We start from the raw sequence: 15,795 nt of genomic DNA on the forward strand, positions 1-15,795 counted from the left end.
GGGCACTGTCCCTGAGCTCTTCAGCTCAAGAGTAGGGTCCTACCCCTTGAGCCACAGCACCACTTCCGGTTTTCTAGTGGTTAATTGCAGATAAGAATCTCAGGGACTATAAGCTGGTCCTGATCCTCAAGGATCAAAATTCAAAGCCAGCTCAGGCACAAAAACTAACTTCTAGAAAATGGGAAGTGGAGTTTGGCTCAAGGGTAGGATGGTAGCCTTGAGCTGAAGAGCTCAGGGATAGCTCCTAGGCCGAGTTCAAGCACCATGAACCATAAATCATCATCATCATCTCACAGACCTTAGTGACCATGATCCTCAGATCTCAGCCTCCTGAGTACCTAAGATTAAGGAGTAAGCCCCATGTCCAGCTCATTTCTTTTCTTTTTTTTATATCACCTAATGTTTTTGACTATTTATTCAGTTTAGAGTGGTTTCTGCTTTCTTCTGCCCTGCAATTCAATGTAGAAAAGGTTTCATTTGTCATGTCAGTCTTATTTTATAGTACTTTTGTATCATACTTATTTTCTATTTCTAAGCATTCAATGTCCAGGGTTCCAAGCATAAAAGGTCCCTATCAGCTGGTGGAGTTCAAGGAATGAAGGGAAAGGACTAGAGTAGATTTCATGTTTGCAAAAGACCTATGCTTTTTTCCCTCTTCTTTGGCCATATCCCCAATCTGCCCATCCTGATGTTCTTGATCTAGGGGCTCAATTTTCTTGAGGCTGTACTTCTAGTTCTGCTCTTTCAAGCAATTTCCTTATTTCCTTTCACTGGAGTTACGAACTAATAAGACCAGGCTGGGTTTGCTATCTTGGCACACACTGTTGACATTTGCAGAGAGTGCTTTCTGCTTGAATTTTATCCAGTTTTTGGTCTTCTTCTTATCCATAAGGCATCCTAAGACTCCCCTTCCCTACTTTACACCCCATGGGACTGCTGTAGGGAGAGTCCAGTGGACTCAGATGCTGTTGATCTTCACTACCATATAAGTAATGTAAAAATTATGATCTTCCCTCTCTCTGTAAGCCCAAAGGCCATCAGCAAAGCATGGTTGCATTTCTGCTTCTTACTGATATTAGGCTGGGGCAAAGGCAGTATGTGTAGAGATTTGGAATTTGCCAACTGTCATTATTCTCTAGAGTATCTGTCCTTGCTCACTGTCACAAGGTCATTTCTGAAAAAAGGAAGAACAATTTAAAAAAAAAAATCCAAAAAACAATCTTCAAGGCAAGTGGAAGTTTCTGGGTTGGCTAGGGGTCTCTTAAAGATTCTTATATAACAAAGGTTTTAAAGCCTCTAATCCCATCTCCATTTGACCCTCAGTAAAACCGGAATTGTTTGCTTTCTCTCTAAAAAAAAGGGAAGGAGGAGATTCTTTAGCTCTACTGTCTTAAAAAAAACTCCTGAGTTTCACATATGATTTTCCTCACAGGCAATTTTTGTCATTCAGCTCCAGTTAAACTGAAGTGTAACAACATCTTACCTCAAATTTTCAATGGCTCAAAATTTTCTCATGTCTACTGCATCTTATCTAGGGACTGTGTTCCTTGGCTTTGTAAGACCGAGAGGCAGACAGAACTCAGATCAGAGAAACGTTCATATAGTGTGCTGTCGGTTGCTAACACAGTAAAAATAAAAAGTTTTAACCAAGCTGGGCACGGTGGCTCACGCCTGTAATCCTAACCACACAGGAAGCTGAGATCTGAGGATCAAGGTTCAAAGCCAGCTTGGGCACAAAAGGACCTGAGACTCTTATCTCCAATTAACCTCTAGAAAATGAGAAGTGGGGCTTGGCTCATGGTTAGGGTGGTAGCCTTAAGCTGAAGAGCTTAAGGACAATGCCCAGGCCCAGGGGTAGGGCAGTAGCCTTGAGCTGAAGAACCCAAGGGATAGCGTGCAGGCCCAGAGTTCAAGCCCCACGGCCCACAAGAAAAAAAAAAAATTTAACCAAGTCAATGTGGACAATTAAATGAATCATCCTGAAAGCCTTTTATGTAATCTCTGCTCAGTTCATTGGCTAGATAAATCCCATGACACTGCCCAACCACAGACTTTTTCTTGTGCAACAACCAGAAATCCTACCATAGAAGTTCTGGGTTTTTTTCTTTTTGTTGTTTTTCCATAGTTCAGTTATTTTTATTTCTTTTTTTGGGGGGGTCGGGGTAATGTATAGAGGGGTCACAGTTACATTTGACAGGCAATAGGTACATTACTTCTCACACATTGATACCCCTTCTCATGTTTTTGTCCCCATTTCTCTCCCCCTACCCCCTCCCAATCATCTTATTTTCCCCCCTTCCCTTTCCTATTTCAAATAAACAAATAAAAATATGTACAATATACCAGGTAACAAAGTCAAATACAGTAACAATATGAGATTAACCAAAGGGCAACAAAAGAGAAGAGAAATAACATAATATATTAAGAACAACAATCACACAAGATAAAGCTCTTGTTTCCATATCCTAGAGATCCTTTCATTTAGTCTCATCCTATATGACCTTATATACCTTGGTTTGAGCTACTGTAATCCTCTGCTAGGAGAGTCCTAGTTGTATACTAATTATTACAAGTGAGGGAAACCATTGAGCCTATGTTCCTTTGGGTCTGGCTTATTTCCCTTAATATGATTTTATCCAAGTTTTTCCATTTCCTTACAAGTGGGGTGATGTCATTTTTTCTGATGGCAGCATAGAAACCCATTGTATATAAGTACCACATCATTTTTTTTAAGAGAATGGTCTTTTAATTAAAAAAAAAAGACATGCATTTACAACTTGGAATGGGTGTCAATTGGAAATTTCCTCAACGGCAATGTTTATGGTTGTGCTAAGTCCACAGTGTACGCTGCGGGTTCCAAGTTGTGGTTCTGAAGGCTTTAAAAACACAGTCCAAAGACGCTCCTGGCAGATTCCTTATTAAAAATGTGATTGGTAACACCGGACACTCACTGGACTCTAGGGCCATGCAGACAGTGCTCACACCAGCAGAGCAGCCAGCACCCCTGGCCAGGTGGGCCAGAGTCCATGGAAGTGCAAAATTACCACCAGACTGCTGTGGCACACTCGGGCTCACCTTTCACCCATTTATTTTTTTCATATATTTTTTATTGTAATTAATAGAAGGGTTACATTATATTCACCAGACAGAAGGTGCATTACTTCACAAACATTGATACCCTTTCTCATGTCTTGGTCCCCATTTCCCTCCCCCCACCCCTGTACCTCATATTGTTTTCCCCCCTTCCCTATCCAATTTCAAATAACCAAATAAGCATATATACAATATATCAGATAACAAGGTGAAATACTGTAACAATATGAGATAACCAAGGTACAACAAAAGAGATGAGAGATAACATAGTACATTAAGGACAACAATCACTCATTAGATGGCTTTTGTTTCTACATCCTGGATCACCCATTTATTTTATTTTGTTTTTTCTGCACACCATCCTCAGGTCAACCTATTTTAAACGTGTTTGTGTTCAGTAAACCCAGCTAGGACAACTTACACTAACCGACGTGACCCTGTTGGGAGTTCAGGCCTGCATGGCTTTCATCTGTGGACTGGACCAGCCACGGGCCGAGTGTGCTCCATTGTGGCAGGCCGCATGGAGCCCTGGCCACCGGTCGATGGTGGAGGACAGGTCCCGAGTCTGCTCCATGCACCTGGTCCTGGGGTGGCGCCTACGACCACCGACCAACCCAGGCAGAGGCTGTGCAGACGCCAGGTCTTTTCCACCCCTCCGTTTTGCTCCATGGAGATGGAATGAGTACATGAACGTTTGCTGTCTTTTCGTCTGTGGGTCTCCGGGGTGGGGTATGTGGTGGAGAGAGGGGCTGTGGGTCTTCATTTGGAAATCATCATGCAGACAAACTCCTCATAGTTGACAAACCCGATCCCGTCAATGTCTGCCTCCCGGATCATCTCTGAGCACTTCTCGCCCATCGTGGTCATGGTGGCACAGCTCGGCCACGCTGATATAGCCATTCCCGTCCTTGTCAAAGTCCTGGAGGGCCTCACGGGTCTCCTCCTGGCTATCCCTGTTTTTCATCTTCCCCACCAGGAACTCCCCAAAATCCACCATTCCACTGCTGGTGGGTCTGCCACGCCTACCATCTCCCACACCTCTGTCTCCGTGGGGTTTTGGCCCAGCGACCTCACAACCATCCCCACGTCCTCCGTCTTGATAAGGCCATCACCATCTTTATGGGAGGAAGAAGGCTCACTTGAACTCAGCGATCTGACCCTGGGCCAGCTGCTCAGCCATGCTGCGGGGCCCAGGGGCCAGGGCGCGGGGCCAGCCCGGTCAGCCTGGCCCGGTTACCCACTGCTTCCTTCCATTACTGCAAGTACCACATCTTCTTGATTCACTCATCTACTGAGAGGCATCTGGGTTGGTTCCATATCTTTGCTATGGTAAATAGTGCTGCAATGAACATTGTTGTGCTGGTGGATTTAGTATTTCCTTGTTTTTGGATGATTGGGTAAATGCCAAGGAGTGGAATTGCTGGGTCATAGGGGAGCTCTATGTTTTGTCTTTTGAGGAACTGCCATACTGCTTTCCATAGTGGTTGAATGAGTTTGCACTCCCACCAACAGTGTAGTAGTGATCCCTCCTGGCCACATCCCTGCAAGCATCTGTTGTTATTAGATTTCTTGATCATGGCCATTCTAACTGGAATGAGGTGGAATCTCAAAGTTCTTTCGATTTGCATTTCTTTTATGGCCAGAGATGTCGAGCATTTCTTCTTGTGTCTATAGGTCATTCTTATTTCCTCTTCAGAGAAGACTCTCTAAAGAGAGTCTTTAGCCCATCTTTTAATGGGATGAGTGTTTCTTTGAAGATTTGTTTTGGAAAGATTCAATTTTTTAGCTGTAGATATATTTTAGATATGAAGCCTTTGTCTGTTGTATGGTTACTGAAGATCTCCCACTCTGTGGGCTTTCTAGTTAACTTGCTAGCTATGTCCTTTGCCATACAGAAGCTCTGCAGTTTAACCCAGTCCCAGTTGTCCAAATTTTCTTTAATTGGTTGTGCTTCTGGGTCTTTATTAAGAAAGTTTCAACCTGTGCCAAGGAGACCTAGTATATCTCCTATTCCATCTTGTAAAGTTTCAGGGTATCTACTTTGACCTCAAGGTCTTTGATCCACTTGGAGTTAATCCTGGTACAGGGTGACATAGAAGGATCCAACTCTAGGGGCCGGGAGTTTGGCCTAGTGGTAGAGTGCTTGCCTAGCATGCACAAAGAACTGGGTTCGATTCCTCAGTACCCCACATACATAGCAAAAAGCCGGAAGTGGTGCTGAGGCTCTAGTGGTAGAGTGCTAGCCTTGAGAAAGTCCAAGGACAGTACCCAAGCCCTGAGCCCAAGCCCAGGACTGGCAAAAAAAAAAAAAAGAAAGAAAGATCCAACTTTAGTTTTCTGCAGGTGCTTAACCAATTCTGCCAGCACCCCTTGTTGAAGAGGCTGTCTTTCTTCCATTCTAGTTTTTGGGGGCTCCCTTATCAAAGATTAGGTGGCCATAGGTCTACAGGTTGATTTCTGGGTATTCAGTTCTATTCCATTGGTCCTCAGGCCTGTTCTTGTGCTAATACCAAGCTGTTTTGGTTACTACAGCTCTGTAACAGAGTCTAAAGTTTGGTATTGATACTCCTCCAGTGCTTTTCTGCTAAGGATTGTTTTTGCTAAAACAATTTCCATATGAAATTTTGGATTGCTTTTTCTATTTCCTTAAAGTATGACATTGGAATATTGATGGGTATTGCCCTTGGCAAGATTGCCATTTTCAAGATGTTAATTCTTCCAATGCAGGAGCATGGGAGGTTTTTCCACTTCCTCAGCTCTGCTTTAATTTCCTTTTAAAAGGTTTTAAAGTTTTCATCCTTTAACATTCTTAGTTAATTCCTAAGTACTTTATTTTCTTTGAGGCTATTGCAAAAGGAGTTGCTTTCCTGATTTCTGCCTCACTCCTCTCATTAACATGCAAGAAAGCAGTTGATTTTTCAGGGTTAGTTTTATACCCTACTACCTTGCTAAAGTTTCGAATCAGCTCAAGGAACTTGGAGTGGAGTCTATAGGATTCTTCAAATCCAGAATCATGTCATCACTTCCTCTTTTCCTATTTGGATCCCTCCCCTTTATGCTTGCGCACAGAAATTCTTTCTTAAGCCCAAAATATTCCTGTATGCTTGTTACAAGCAATATAAAAATGTACTCTGTGGCTTATGAAAGCCACATTAAATATTTAAATCAAAGAAACATGTTCTAAAGAGTTCAAATGACATGCAGTAACATCTATCAAATATATGTAACATTCTGGTTGGCCAAATAATAGAGCTTAAAATACTTTAATTAGAGCTCCAAGAAAACAAATTAGCTATTGCCAATCCAAGTTATCAGCAACTTTCAATGAGAGAACACTGTAACCATAACACCCTAGGCAGAAAATTTACATATTTTTTAAAGGGAACCATTAATGTCAAGATTCACAGGTTTATTTTTATCTATATGTAGATTTATATGAACTGCCTATCTCAAAAGTCATATTTTTAGGGATGATAAGTATGAAACAATCCTTAATTGGGGCTACAAATCTGTAGAGATTTTGGCCACAGCTCCAGTGGTTCAGGAGGATGGGATCTGATAATCACAGTTTGAAGCCAACCTGGCAGAAAAGTCTGTGAGATGCCTATCGCCAATTTACTACTAAAAAGCTTGAAGTGAAGCTGTGGCTCAAGAAATATAGCACTAGCCTTGAGCAAAAAAGCTAAGGGGCAGTATCCAGGCCCTGAGTTAAAGCTTCATTACACACACACACACACACACACACACACACACACACACACACACACACACACACACAATATTTCACAAAGAAAAGGATAGTAAGCAAACAACAGTTAAATAATATACGAAAATAGAACCTTAGGCATTGTGGCTCAATCCTGTAATCCTAGCTACTTGGGAAGCAGAGCGCAGGGGATCATGATTCCAGGCAAGTTCAGACATATGAAGTTTGCAAGACTCCATCTTAAGCAACGGATACACAGGACGGTTCACGCCTGTCATCTCAGTGACAACAGGCAGCACTAACAGGAGACTGTGGTCCAAGCCAGCCCAGGCATAAACTGAAATTTAAAATCTCAAAACCAAACAGTGCTGGCAGAGTGGATCAAATGAGTCCACAGGACTGCTGTAGGGAGAGTCCAAGGAAGTGGATGCTGTTGGTCTTTACAGCTGTGTAAGTAATGTGAAGATTATGATCTTCCCTATCTCTTGGCAAGCCTGAAGGCCAGGAGCAAAGCCTGGGTGTATTTGTGCTTCTAATGGATATTAGGCTGGGACAAGAGCAGTGTGCTCAGAGTAGTAGAAACTGGAAAGATGAGTTAGGAATTCCTTGTTTTGGTTTTGTTTTTATATAAGTCCTACGGTATTATTTAACGAAGTTGCTATGTCAATTATTTTGACTGAACTTTTGAAATCAAACCAATAGTAGCTATTGAACACTCTTCAAGGCAGACTATAGGCTGGCTCACTTAACATTTTCAACCATATTCTTGTCTAGGGAAGTTAGACAGCTCAATATTCTGTTTTAAGAAGGCCCACAGACTACCACTTGGCCAAAACCTAAACATACAGAAAAATCTGCGGAAATTTTCAAACCCTAAATACAAAGGCTATGATTCATGAACATCAAGTGTTTTCCTCTCCTCCCATATTTCTATCTCAATGTGAATGGCCAACGCAGATGACAAAATCAAAATGCAATGAGGCTGACAGAGCGAATAATCTACATTCTTAGGAGCATAGGCTGCATGACTCCAGATTCCCTGTTATCTGGGTTTCTTTAAAATCTTATTTATTTAAGCCACACTGATCTATATTCACTTTTGTGTGTGTGTGCCAGGCCTGTTGCTTGAACTCAGGGCCTGAGTGCTGTCCCTGAGCTTTTCAAAGCTCAAGGCTAGTGCTCTGTCACTTGTGCCAAAGTACCACCACTTCAGCTTTTTTGGTGCTTAATTGGAGATAAGAGTCTCACATAAAACCTGACCAAATCCAGCTGAGCTTCCCATAACAAGTCCTAAGGTATGAAGACAGGAAGGGAGGGTTATGACACATTGGAAATGGATGGAAGAGCGCAAATGACATAGAGCAAAACAAAACCATTCCCAGAAAGAGTCCACAACAAACGCTAAAATACCCAGATCAGGCACTTTATTAATGCATCATGCAAGAAACAGGGTCATCCTTTGAGAAGCACAGTTTAGAGGGCAAACTTGACAGAGAGAAGAGTGGGTACCTTAGAAATATGACATTGAAGGGAAAGAGAAAAATCAAAGAGATAACAGAAAAGGAGGAGAAACAAGACATCAATGCACCCCCCACCCAACAGAATCTATGTAAGGAATTGCATAAAGGAGGATGCTATTCTCCTGAATAAAGAATGAGCAAGCACGTAAGAAAAAAAAGCACGGGCTGGGAGTTTGACCTAGTGGTAGAGTGCTTGCCTAGCATGCATGCAGACCCAGGTACCACACACACAGAAAAACCTGGAAGTGGTTACAGGGCAGAATTTGTCTGGAACACAGGCATATACTGAAATGATTCCTGATGCTTCCATGTCTGCTGAATAATGCAGAACATCATCACCTAGCAAGGGCAAGGCAACTGAATATCATATCTCGGCAGATGATGTTCTGAATCATGCATGTAAAGTAACATATCCTGGTTTGTTACCATTTTTCTTCCCCCAGTAGCTACTGGCCATTGCCCCTAACCTCTCTGGGTCAGGTCAGCCTAAATGTCATTCTTGCCTACTATAATAATTACATTTCCTTGCTGCAGATGGTAAGCGCCACTATCTTGCCTCTGTCAATCAGAATGGATACTATGTGTTCTATAGAACCCAGTTTCAGTAAAGGAACTCCTAGCAACTCCAGCCTATATCCTCTCACTAGCACATTCTTTTTCACCTTGCTGAATGCAGTGTTTCCTTTTGAGCCTCTCAAGGAACATGGTCAGGCAGTGCGTTCCACTGTCTCAAATATATCCTCTCTAATAGTCTCTCTTTTCTAAGATTTACAACCTTAACAATTTGCTAAAGAAGTTCAGTGTAACTACTAATTTACTGCAGGTCATTCTTGGGTCCAAGCTTTATGGATCCCAGCAATATCAGGACCAGGTCAGTACGATGTTTAATCTTATCTTATTAATAAGTCATTCCATGTTAATAAAACTACTGAAAGTTGATACATTCTCCATTCTCCACTTTATTCCCTCTCCCTTGCTACACAATGCCTTCCAGATCCACTTTCCTCCATGCTCCTCCTGTTCCTACTTCTACATATTTGTCAGGTACTGGAGTATTTTCTTCTAAACCTGTCGATTTTCTTCCAAAATAATACCATTACTCCTGATCAAACCATGCCAAGATTGTCTGGTTATTATTCTGAAGGCAACAGGGAATGGGCAGATGGGATGGCAACAGGGGATGGGCAAATGGAAAGAAGACAAACAGCATCTACTTCAAAAGGATCTCTGTGTGGTCTCCTAGCAGGAGAGCTGTTTTCATCTAACAAAGTGTTGATCCTGTGTCCCACAGCATTCAGGGAAATTCAGATTCATCTACCAGGTGTCCTCCCTCTTCTGAGATCTCAGGGTTCTGCTCTTCCATATTGGAGCCCTGACTTTGAACCTGAACATCTATTTGTCAAGTACACAGGCAGGTAGGCAATGGCTCATACTTAGAGATCTATCTACTCTAATCTCCAATTAACTAGCAAAAAGTTTGAACTAATGGTGTGGTTCAAGTGGTACAGTACCAGTCATGAGGAAAAAAAACAAACCAGGAATGAAAAAGACAGTCATATGAAGAAAACAAAAGAGAACACAGTACCTTAAGTTCAAACCTCAGGGCACCCACACCCACATCCAACAACATGGTATTTAGGAGAGGCAGAATCACTGGGCGTGATAATAGAGAACATTTGGAGGGAGGGGTCATGGGGCTTGAATTCAGGACCTGGCCACTGTCCCTGAGCTCTTTTGTTCAAGGCTAGTACTCTACCACTTGGGTTAAAACACCATTTCCAGTTTTCTAATGGCTAACTGGAGATAAGAATCTCAGGACTTTGGGACTAGGAGTCTGGCCTAGTGGTAGAGCACTTGCCTAGCATGCACAAAGACCTGGATTTGATTCCTCAGTACCACATACATAGAAAAAGCCAGAAGTGGTGCTGTGGCTCAAGTGGTAGAGCTCTAGCCTTGAGAAAGCCCAAGGACAGTGGTCAGGCCCTGAGCTCAAGCCCAGCACTAGCAAAAAAAAAAAAAAAAAAAAGAAAAGAAAAAGAAAAAGAATCTCAGGGTTTTATGGCTCAGGCTGGCTTTGAACCACAAACCCGAGATCTCAGCCTCCTGAGTAGGTAGGATTATAGGTGTGAGTCACCAATGCCCAGCTATCATAGATAATTTTATAGGGCTTTAGCGTTCCATGAAGGCATGGAAGTTGATTAAAAGTCTGTAACTCTTGCCTCTGCGTCTCAAGGCAAATAGTAAGAAAGAAAACTTGGACATGAGGGGACAAAGAACAAGGACAAAATGGAATCTTTAACACAACTGGAACCAATGAGGATAAACATGGATTCCACCCATCTCTGACTTCAGAAATATCTGTGACCTCAATCACTGGGGGAGATAGTCCGAGGAGCTGCAGAGCCGCTGCCTGGTCATTACTCCATGCCAACAGGGTACAGCAACAATGTGCGGGGTCCATCACCAATCGTTAGACATAGCAAAAGAAACATAGCTGCTGCTTCATTTCTGCCCTCCAATCTCACTCTGTAGTCAGTGCTCGCCCAAACTCCAGAAGTAAGCTCTGGGAAATATCATGTCATTTTAGTTCAGTTGTTAACACAGTACAAACTCATTCCCTCTCCTCTGCTATCCATATGATTAAATCCTGGGCTTGGGAGTTTGTTTGTTGGCTTAAAGATAGGATCTTTTGTGGCCACAAGCATTAAGGATCTTTCCAAATGTTGCTTGTATATATTTTTGTTTCACAATAAGCAATACTGGCTCTTGTTTTCAAGGTTAGTCAACTGAGAGCCCTTACAATTATCACCTTCCTTCTAGAGCTACAACATAACCCCAACTCTCTGCCTTTCATCCAGTGCTAGTCCTACCTCTTGGAAGGTCAAAGGCTTAGTAACCAGGCACCAAGTTTCAGGAATTATCAGCATAAACTACCACCTACAATGGGGTCCTTGAAACAGGCTCCTCGGTGAACAATCCATTCTAACGCACCATCCAAGGATATGCTTTCTAGAGCCATTTCAGATCCTACCCATCTTCACTGGCACGGGTATGTGAGTGGTTTACTTAAAAGGTAATCCCAGTGCACAGGAAGGCGTGATGGGAAATGAAACAGGGAATAAGGAAAAAACAATGCAAGGACATTTTTTCAATGCAATCTCATTTGGACTTTTTAAAAAACATAAGGACGGTCTCTCAGAATTTCCCACTGTAAAATCAATACAGGGACTGTAGATCATCATCTTCCACATCCTATTAGCTTAGGCATTCATAACCTTGTACTTTCTGAGTCAGCCTCCATCATCAGGGTTCTAAGACTCAGAACAAGAATCTAAGTCCTGAGGTAGAAAACAGAAAATGTACAGCAAGTATGCCTGAAGATAAATGCCATCAACATGAACTGAGCTGATACTGGCTCAGAACTGCTTATCACAACTATAGCGGGACTCCAATGAAGCAGACAAGGTGGTAGGTTGTATACCACAGGTGTCAGGTATAATACCCATCACACAGGTATGACACTTCTGCCCCCAAAATGCTAGACAGACACCTCACACAAACAACTCGATAAATGGTAGCATTATCATTAGGTTAGACATTGGACTAGTGCTGTGGTAATGGCAATGGTGAGAGAAAATGAAATGGAGATATTTCACATAACTGACACAACAGGTACAGTAAATGGGTAAACCAAAAGGAGAGAGAGAGGAAAAAAAAAAAACTACGATTCTACTAAAATAGAAAATGGCATGGTCACTAAACAAAACACAGAAATCTTGTGGAAGAAGAATAGTTTTAATTGAGAGACTAAGGTTCCTGTGGATTATCCAAATGTTTTGTGTTGACTACACTATTGGACATAATTGATGTAGAGCACAAGAAACTGTCCTAAGCCAAAAATACAGACTTATATTATAGTTCAAGCCATAATACCTTAATTTCCCAGGAAATTTCTTGTATAGCTACAAGAAAAGAAGGTCTAAGGAGGAAAAGTAGGATTAGAGGTATCAATATCAGAGAGAAAAGCAAAGAGACAGCAACAGAAGGGGATGAGGCAGTCAGCAAGAGAGAAGAACCAGAGAGAAAGCAGAGACTAGTACGAGGCAAAGGGACATTCATCAGTACCAACGCTGCTACTACTACTAACAAAATGACATTAGTTGGTACCAACACTTAGCACCAGTTGCTCTGAAGAAGTCATGTTAGCATTGAACTGAGACATTCCACTGGAGTAGGAAAAGAAGAGGACAAGCCGGGCACAGTGGCTCTCATCTGTAATCCTACTCAGGAGCCTGAGGATCTCGATTCAAATCCAGTCCGGGCACAAAGTCCATAATTCTGTTATCTCCAATCAACCACTAGAAAATCAGAAGTGGCATTGTGGCTCAAGGGGTAGGGCAGTAGCTGAGCTGAAGAGCTCAGGGACAGCATCCAGGCCCAGAGTTCAAGTCCCATGTCCGACAAAAAAAAGGGAAAAAGAAAAAGAAGACAGTAGTGACTTTAGTGAGTTATTGGACAGATTTGATGCAGTGACTGAGGTGGAGGCCTAATGTTCTTGTACACTGCAGAGTGAATGGGAGATAAGAAGCAGAAAACCACCAGAATAAACTGCTCCTTCACAATCTAGTGGAACGGGGAGTGATGTCAATAACTAGAAGGCCACAAATAATTTTTGTTTGTATTACAAGACTCAAATGTATTTATGTGAAAGGGAAAAATGGAGTGAAGTCTGAGGAAGGAGATTTTTTTAATATTTGTAGAACACAATCTGACTTAACATCTGTATTTAATATGTTTACATTTGCTTTTAATATACCTATCAGAAAGTGTAGCTCAGCATCTCATTTCCCTGGGATAAGCCTACTAAGGTTATAAAATAGCTTATTAAACTTTGCCCTTTCTTCTTCAACATTATAAAACGTAAGTTTCTTGGGCTAATTTAGTTCCAGTCAAAAGGTGACAATTGTATTCAGTGATAAAAAAAAAATCTTTTTCTGCTATTTGAGGTTTGGCTAGAACCTTTATGTGAGGGGGGTGGGGGGAATTGTAAGGCAATTTATCAGATCTACAGTTAGGAGGTACCCAGGGCAGTACAGTATTGATAGTCCATACATAATACTGAGTTCAAAATTTTTAACTGGTCTACGAGGCCCCATTAGCCAATTCCAGCAAATAAATGCATGCGAGCTAGAGAACTGTTAGCACATAAAGTTCCTTTGAACTGCCAGGTGGTAAGCTATTCTGAAGCTATTTAGATTCGTGGTTGGGCCTCAAACCATGTCTCTGGACAGCATTCTGCGGGTGGCAGGACAAAGTTATATTTAATATCTGTGTACTTTAAAACAATGCTACCCACTTTTCTCCTATTGCTCGGGTCGCTTGCCTTGAAGACTCACTGTACTTTCTGTGTATAAAGCAGCAGTGTTTATTTAGCCAAGTGACTCTGGAATTACATGTCTGAGCCAATATGAAAACGGAGTTGGTAACAAACCAAATGCTTATAAAGCAGTAATAAACAGCCTTTTTCCCAATACATGTACCAAATAAGTTGAACTTAGAACTGAACTAAACATAAAACACTTCAAAAAGTAACAGAACATTAAGCTTCCTAAGAATTTTGGCATGACCCAGAGAACATGTTTAAGGGACTGACCATGTGGAAAACAGAAGCACGGCAATGGCTGTGCCTGAAAACCTTTTCCTGTAAGTTGTTCTTCAGCACTGTAGAAACTTTTACAGTGTAGCATGTAAGTTTTGAGTCAATTTTCTAGGTGCTTTTTCTGTAACTAGAATTTTTTAAAAGATCTGTATAACAAGTTTTTTAGGCAATGAAGCTTTTCTCCCTGAATAAGAAATTATTTTCTTTTAACAATTCATTACAAAAAAAAATCTAAGCCCTAAAAGCTTTTTTATCTCCTAAGAACCCATATTTTCTCCCTCCTTCCTCTTATTATAAAATAGACCCCACCCATGTGTTCTAAATTCTACCTCCCCTTAGCGTTCTTGACACCATCAGCTATCCACTCCCTGAACCCTACAGTCCTCTTGGCTTCATCCTTCTCTTCAATCCCTCCCCTCAAACAAAGTCTGTGAAAAGTTACCTTCGCTTGTATTCACTCCTCAACCCATTATAATCCAGCTTCTTCCACCAAAATGTTCTTGATAAAACTACTTGCTGGTGAATGGAATGCCCATATCCCTACCCCCAGCATCTTCTCTTCTGGGCTTCTACAACTGTAAGTTTTCTCTATCTTTTTCTCCTGGCTCCTCTTCTTCTGTATTCTTTCTCAACAATTCCTTTTCTAACCCTTCCTTACATTTTGGAGTTTTCAGGGAACAGTTCTAAGACCTCTTCTTCTCTACTTTACAAACTCCCCTAAGTGATCTTTCTTATTACTTTGGTATAAGATGTCCTTAAATGACAATGATACCAATATTCTTACTTGAAGCCTGGACCCTGTGGCTAAACTCCTGACTCCTCTCCCACTGCTGACCACAAAGCACAGTGACAAGATGTGACTAGAGGACAGACCACTGCAGTTTCAAAACCAAATTTGTCTACTTACTTCCTGGATAACCCTGGAAAGTTAATAACCTCTCTAAGACTCTAGTTTCCCCATCTGTAAAACTGGAACAATAATAGCAATATTTACTTCACAGAGTTACTATGTGGCTTTAAATGAGTTGATTATATAACACACATATCATCATCTCTGATTACTATTACCATAAAGATCCATCAGAATATGTCAAAGGCCTCTCAGACTTACTTTGATCTGTTAAACTGGTCCCATCTTTTTTGTGCATTTCCCCTGGCTCACCACCTGGGAACTCTAAGATATCACAAGGGCTCTACCCTTCAAATGATCGCTTTCCTCTGAGTGAATACAACCAGATGCCATTTCTTACAATAAAGGGATTCTGCACAAGGGAAGTCCCAAATCAGCTGGTCTTATAATAGGAAAATCATCTAGGTAGGCATGACCTAATCAAAAGAGCCCCTTTAAATCTAGCCCTACATACCAGGAGGGACCCAGAAGTTACAAGTTAAAGCACTGGAAGGAACTGACATACTTTCACTGACTTTAAGTGGACTGGCCATCAGAGAAAGAATGTCGGGCTCAAGACAGTGACTCCTAGTTGAAGTAAAGAAACTGGAACCTCAATTACAGAAATTAAATTCTTCCAACAAGCACGATCTTGGAAGTAGATTTTTAGTAGTTAGCCTAGACAATCCCTTGCTGTTGGCTTTGTGAGACCCTGAGGAAAGAGCACAGCCAGGCTATAAAGACTTCTAATCAATCCAAGTATGAGTTTAGTAAATGGGAGTTACTATAAGCGACCACATTTGCAATTTCTTATGCAGAAAAAAATGAATAACCTATCTCAACAAGCAGTATCTTCAAACATACTTGTTCTAGTCAGTATCATGTTCTGTTTATTCTGTCTCCTAAACACTTCTTAAATATATTCACA

At 41.5% G+C, this 15,795-nt stretch overlaps 1 protein-coding gene and 1 pseudogene across 1 annotated transcript in view; both read right to left on the reverse strand.

Annotated features, from left to right (window-relative positions):
- Rps6ka5 (ribosomal protein S6 kinase A5) overlaps positions 1-15,795 on the reverse strand; it is a 131,829-nt gene that overhangs the window by 104,469 nt on the left and 11,565 nt on the right. The window lies entirely within an intron of this gene.
- Positions 3,853-4,273, reverse strand: LOC150054816 (calmodulin pseudogene; annotated as a pseudogene).

Source organism: Megascapheus bottae, chromosome 14, assembly GCF_031878675.1.
Source record: "Megascapheus bottae isolate mThoBot1 chromosome 14, mThoBot2.hap1, whole genome shotgun sequence".
Lineage (NCBI taxonomy): Eukaryota > Metazoa > Chordata > Mammalia > Rodentia > Geomyidae > Megascapheus > Megascapheus bottae.